The following is a 6262-nucleotide window of genomic DNA, read 5'->3' as shown; positions in this document are numbered from 1 at the left end:
TTGATTTTCGCAGGTTAAAAAATGTTTTAGCCACTCTACTCCCTGTCATGTTTTGGGGGCTATGCCGCTTACTCTGATATTTCTTCTGAAAATGTTGTATGTTGGTGCATTAAGTGGAATGAAAAAGCAGGCGAGGAAGGGGTTAAATTCTCCACATTTCCACGGCAGCCAGACTCCTCTGAGTGGCCTCATTGTCTGCTGTTGGCCTCTTATGCCCCTCACTGGTCCAAGCGCTTCATTCTCACGTGGATTTCCACTCAGAAGGCTGACCATGACCAATCTTCTGTCAATTGGAACCAATTGCTCACACAGCATCCTTCACCTTCTTTTTATGTAGCGATACGGAGTGGCAGACACCGAGACCTCGTGTCTCTTCCCCCTCCATGACAATTTGGCTTTAAGGTCCAGTGTGTGTGGTTAGCGAACCGGAAAAGGAGAAGGTCTTTTTTTTTTTGTGTGTGTGTGTGAAGGGTTGGGCCACTTTAAATCTCCGCAGCGCCGCAATATGTGGCCCGTCTGGCTCCTTGAGTCTACATGTGGCGGCTTCTTGCTGGCAGACTTTGCTTTATTGATTTAAGAGCTTGCTGAGTAGTTCTCTTTAATGTGTTGCTCCGTCCTCGGTGCCTATGGTCCACCAGGACCTGTGAGTCGTTAATTGCGCCATCTCTTGTAATCATCCATTTATTTTGTTTCAGTTTCTTAGAAGGTGTCGAAACATTTGCAGAGTGAAAATCCATTAGGTCAACATAAAACTGTGAAAGCAAAGTTGCACTTTGCTGGTTAAAATGATTAAGACTTCATACAATTTGCATCATATTTTGCTCAAATGTTTTCTATGTCAAAATATTTGCTACACCGTAATTGTTAAACACTTGTTTTTTCTGTATCTCTGCCAGACCAAATGAAAGTTTTGTGACAAAACTTTGTTTTATTTCAATCAATCAACAAGCTTTCCTTACTTTTTCACGTTGTCACATTGCAACTGCAAGCTTTGGTGTGTTTTAATGGGTTTTTATGTTATAAGTATTGCACATTTAAGTGGAAGAAAAACACTTTTTGATATCTTTCAATTTCTTATTTTTGCACATAAAAACTAGTAAATAGTCTTAATCTGTCTGAATATTAAGGTTATGAACGTTAGCCCTAAGCAGAGTTGCACTATTAATCTTTGTGGCATTTTCTTCCCACTTCAACCTATGTAAAGTAATTTTAATTATATAGCACATTTTCAGCAACAAGGCAGTTCAAAGTAATTATGCAATATCTTATATTGGTCTGTCACATAAAGTCCCATTTAAATATATGCAACATGACAAAATATGGAAAGAGGGATGAGCACTTGCCACTGTTTGGGCCTTTTCAACCCAATAATGGCGCCTTGTGGCAGAGAACAATAAAAGCTCATGTTAGATTGCTTTGATGTCTTTGATACATTTTAATACACATGTTTATCTTTGAGAGATTTCTTTTCAACCGAAGCCAGATTATCTGCTGACTTAGGGAGTCCTGCTGTGATGTGAGCTTGTTGTGCCTGAAGATCAGAGTTTTGATGCTACAGTGGCATCAGGTGTTTGGTGGGAGTCCATTTCGTCTGAGCCTAACGAGAACCAGCCTCGGGGACAGCGCTTCAAGAATGACATTTTCTATTTTAAAGTTTGACTATTTAAGAGGCTTCTGGTTGGTTTCAAGATATACAAACTATTTGCAGGGACTCCATAGGATCCTCTAACAGATTTCCAATAATGGAAAAGGACTTAAATTGGGCTGTCTGAACTAATTATGTATTTTTCTTTGTAGAAGTGGGATATTGTTGCTAATTGTAAAGCATAATAAGCTTCAGCTGCAACTTTAATACATCATTTTGCCCTATAGAGGGCACTATAATCTTATTTTACAAATCAGCGCTCAGGACTGTTTCCTGAAGTCTAAGAGTTGTGATCATATTAAACAGTTTCCATCTAGCCCACTTTTATCAAAAGTTTTAGGTTATTAAAGTAATTAAGGCCAAAAGTGATCCTACTAATTCCTAAAGACCTACACAATCTGCCTTTATAACTTCCATCATGTCATTTGCATAAATGCTATTTATAGACACTTGGTAATGGCACAGCCTTGTTGAAGACTGATCACACCATCCCTTGTGAAGGCAGCACCATAAATTGTTGAACTCATGTGATGAATGCCAAAACTTGTAACAGTTTTTGTTTAGAAGGCCTCAGAAAACACAAATCCTCTCTGAGATGTTGGTCCTTTTTCCAGGCCTTGATGGCGTCTGTAGGAGCTTTACTTCTCGAGGTCTGGATAAAACTGGAAACAATAGAGTATGGAAAGTTATTTGTATTTCAAGGCTTTGTTATTCCATTCAACTTCCTATATCATCCATTCATCTTTTTGCCGTCCATCTATCATAACACACAAGCTAATAAATACAGCCTTACTTATCTCCGCTCTTGAGGACACAACAAATCACCTGCAAGAAAATAAGTGGTGCTCCTTCACTGGATGTTTTACAAACACCAGCCAGTAGTATGTCAACTATAGTTGACTATATATACTATACTACAAGCTATAGCTTTGTGTCAAGCTATTTCATATTCCCAAGCTGCTTTTTCTTTAGAATATTATGTAATATAATGCTATATTAATTCCCAAGTAGGTGGGTTTTCTCCTAGTAATTTTGAGTTGGGCGCCACAGAAAAATCAACAAATATTGAACGACGGGGGGTCCGCTCTAAGCCTTTTCTTATACTTTTTCTTCAACGCAAAGTATTCCTGAACCAGTGCTTTTATAATGTCTGGCTTCCTAAACGCCACATCACAACACGAGGGAGAATAATTCGACCAGCACTTTAATCAAATACTCTGGGAAAGAGGGAGAAGTCATAGTCTCTGCGAACAGCTATCTCTTTCCACTCAGCTGTTTCCATATCTTGTTTTAAGCACTACAGCAAACTTTTTTTTTTTTAAATGTATGATTTGAATTATTAATGATGCACTTCATCTATCCTGTACTTTGTCAAGATGCTTCACCTGAATTACTTTGCTGTTTTGGCTGTAAAAAACCACCAATGGCTGCTGTCATTGGACTTTATTGAACTTCTTGTTTAATTAGTTTGACATTATGAAGTCAAAACAACAAAAACAGAAATTTATCAGAACAAACAGATGTTTAACTTGTGTTCAGTCTTTTTTAAACTTGTTTTAAAGGGACGTTTGTTACCCCAAACACAATCCACAACCATTTTTGATTAATCCATTCCACCTTTCAGCAGTTTTAAAGCCAACAGGATTATTGAACCTCATTATTGTAGTCATAAATACCATACTTTGGGCTTTCTATGATTTCTAATAAATAATAATTAGGGATGACTATCTTTCTTTCTTTTTTTTTTAAACCTGAAACACTTTAAAATAATGGTTAGATAGTTGAAAATTGGACACACCTGGTTTATCACACAGGACACATCAGTGGTCATAAGCTCTCTTGAAAGCTTATGGACAGTTAAAAGCCCAGTTTGTCCCACAAACTGTGGGACAAACATTTAATGTGATTAAATGTCTAGCCAGAATAATTTCAGAAATATAACTGAATTACATGGGTGTATGTATGTATATATATATATGAGCCCATATATTTAAAATAAATTCAGACTTGTGCACCAAATGCTTGATTCAAAATTTATTGAAGATGTTTTATTATTGACTTACCCTGGGAAAATAACTTTTTTAAATTAAATAAATTATGACAGTCATACCCATGATTAGAGTATCTTATCGAGATGGCATTGTATTTTCTCCTCCCTGTCAGTCGCATGTGGATTTGCACTGCACAGCAAGCCCATTAGTGTTGTGAATAGAGAGGTTATGAATCACAAGCTACACAACTTATAGTTCTTACATCTTCCCTTCCAGTGTTTGCCCTTAAGAGTCGGTGTCTGCTGTCAAAATAATACACTAAACAGTTTTGGTCTGGTTAATAAGTAGGTCTGTACTCTTCTCCTGTTTGGAGAGTTGCCTCTGTCATTAAAAAGTGCTGGGTTTCTATGGGAACTCTCCCTGTTGGTTACTCTGAAACTCATAAGTTAATGCTTCGGAGAACTTGTTATATCCCTGTACCTCCTTTCGCAATATGAAAGCCCGCAGGGGAGCAGGTTCATTAGGAATTTGTAAAGTCTTTGTGAACTGAGGCTCCTGTTGTGTTCATAAAAGTACACAGACTCATTTGTGGTCGTGTGTCAAAATCTTCATGCGGAGCTGTTCTGCTGTCTCTGTGTTTGGTGCATTTTAGGATTATTGCCTTCAATATCGTTTCTTCTTATATAACACAATACTTTATTATTTTCCATGCCAATGCCTTAGCTTTAGGGATGGTAATCTATCATCTTGCTGGTTCAATCACTTTTACTGAAGTGTTTTTTCAACGTATGTCAAATGTAGTCAGAAAATTCTCCATATAAATGGTGCTTTGCTAAAGTATTTCCACCTCTTAAACATTTTCTCATTTTGTCACATTGGACTCACAAACTTCAATGTATTTTAGAAACTTTATGTGCCAGACCAATACAAAGTAGTGATAAACTGTGAAGTGGAGTAACAAATCTAAGAAGTGTGCCGTTCACAGTCAGCAGTCTTTTGAAATTATAACTTCTTGTTTGTCTTTGTAAAACAGTTCAACCTCAGACTGGATGAAGAAAGTCTTTCTATGGACTCTCAGTTAGATTAACGTCTAAGCTTTGATCTGGACAAAGTAACACATAAAAATCCTTTTATTAAACCATTCTGTTGTAGCTCTGGCTTTGTGTTGTAGTTCAGCAGGAAGTTGAACCTTCACCTCAGTTTCAGCTCTTTTCCAGTGTTTTCCACAGTTGTATTTATCTTCACCCATCTTCCCATAAACTCTGACAAATTTCCCTTTTCATGCTGAAAAAAATAACTTCATCATATCTTTACTGTATCTGTGTATATTGGTGTGAGCTGATGGCTAAGCCCTTCATAAACAGCTTCACATATTAATTTTGGAATATGCATTGCATCTGCAGTCTGGGTAGTGTGACACTTCTAACTTAGCTACATGTGGATGTAGTTTGCAAAACCTACAAAGACAGCCACACCAATAGAAAAGGTGCTTGTCATCTAAATATAAGTTAGGAACTGTCGCACGGCCTCTATTTCACTAGTTCCCTACTTTCTGCCTACTTTATCAATTCAGTTTTAGTTAATGGAGCTGGAGCTTCACTTTATTGTCACTAAATAAAACACATCTTATAAAAAAGTGGCATTTATGGAGTTAATATATGAACATTATAGATTATTTACCCTTTTCTACCTCATTTATTTTAATATGTTAAAATGTCACCTAAACTGCACAGTTGGAAGCGTCATCTCAGCAAATGGCTCATTAGAGGTCTCGACTCACTGACTGTGGTCTATGATGCTTTGCTGTGCTGTTCCTCCTGGGAGGGTGAGTGTGTGACAGAACGGATTGTAAAGTGACAGAAACTATAATCATCTCAAAAGGTGTTTGGACAAACATTCAAACTTGGAAATACCTGTCTTTTTTTTTTTTTTACTGTTTTGTTCTTCATGTAAACATTTCCTACAGGATTTGACCACCTACAGGGACCTTTATTTTAATAAAATATGACAATGATTATGTTAAAAAAACATTTTGCTTCTTACTAGGGAATAAAATCTAGAAGCTGATTGTTAAATATTTCTACTATTCCAAACAGCAGATTTTTCCATTTTCCAACTGACTAAAAATGAGACAAAATTAATACTTCTGTTAACAGAAAGTTGGCACCACCTGTTACTCTAGAAAACATTGATAAACAAAGGAGTTTGTTGTTCATATAAAGACAGCAAGGAGACAAAATTTTGTGTACAAAATGAGCACAAATCATCGTCCTTCCACCACCATGCTTAACTATTTGAATAAAAGATGTTGTGCTGATCTACTCTGTTGGTGGCTTTTATATTTTACATACATGTACAGCTTGCTTAAATAACGTTGTAACCCCAGTGATCTAAGATATTTGAATCTGATGCTTTTAGTTACATTAGTTTGTGTTTAATTCAGCTGAAGCTATTTTGACAGCAGTTTTTTTTTAAACTTGGCTATTGGGAAAAAAATATATATACTGTGAAGCATAAATTAGGAGCAGCATAAGCAGAACCTTCAAAATATTAATTAATTTGTTTACTTTTTTGGTCTGAATCCAATTAAAAACCTGTCATCAAACAACAAAATATAACACCACCA

Source organism: Poecilia formosa, unplaced genomic scaffold (assembly GCF_000485575.1).
Source record: "Poecilia formosa unplaced genomic scaffold, Poecilia_formosa-5.1.2 Scaffold54, whole genome shotgun sequence".
Taxonomy (NCBI): Eukaryota; Metazoa; Chordata; class Actinopteri; order Cyprinodontiformes; family Poeciliidae; genus Poecilia; species Poecilia formosa.
This window is presented reverse-complemented; position numbering follows the sequence as displayed.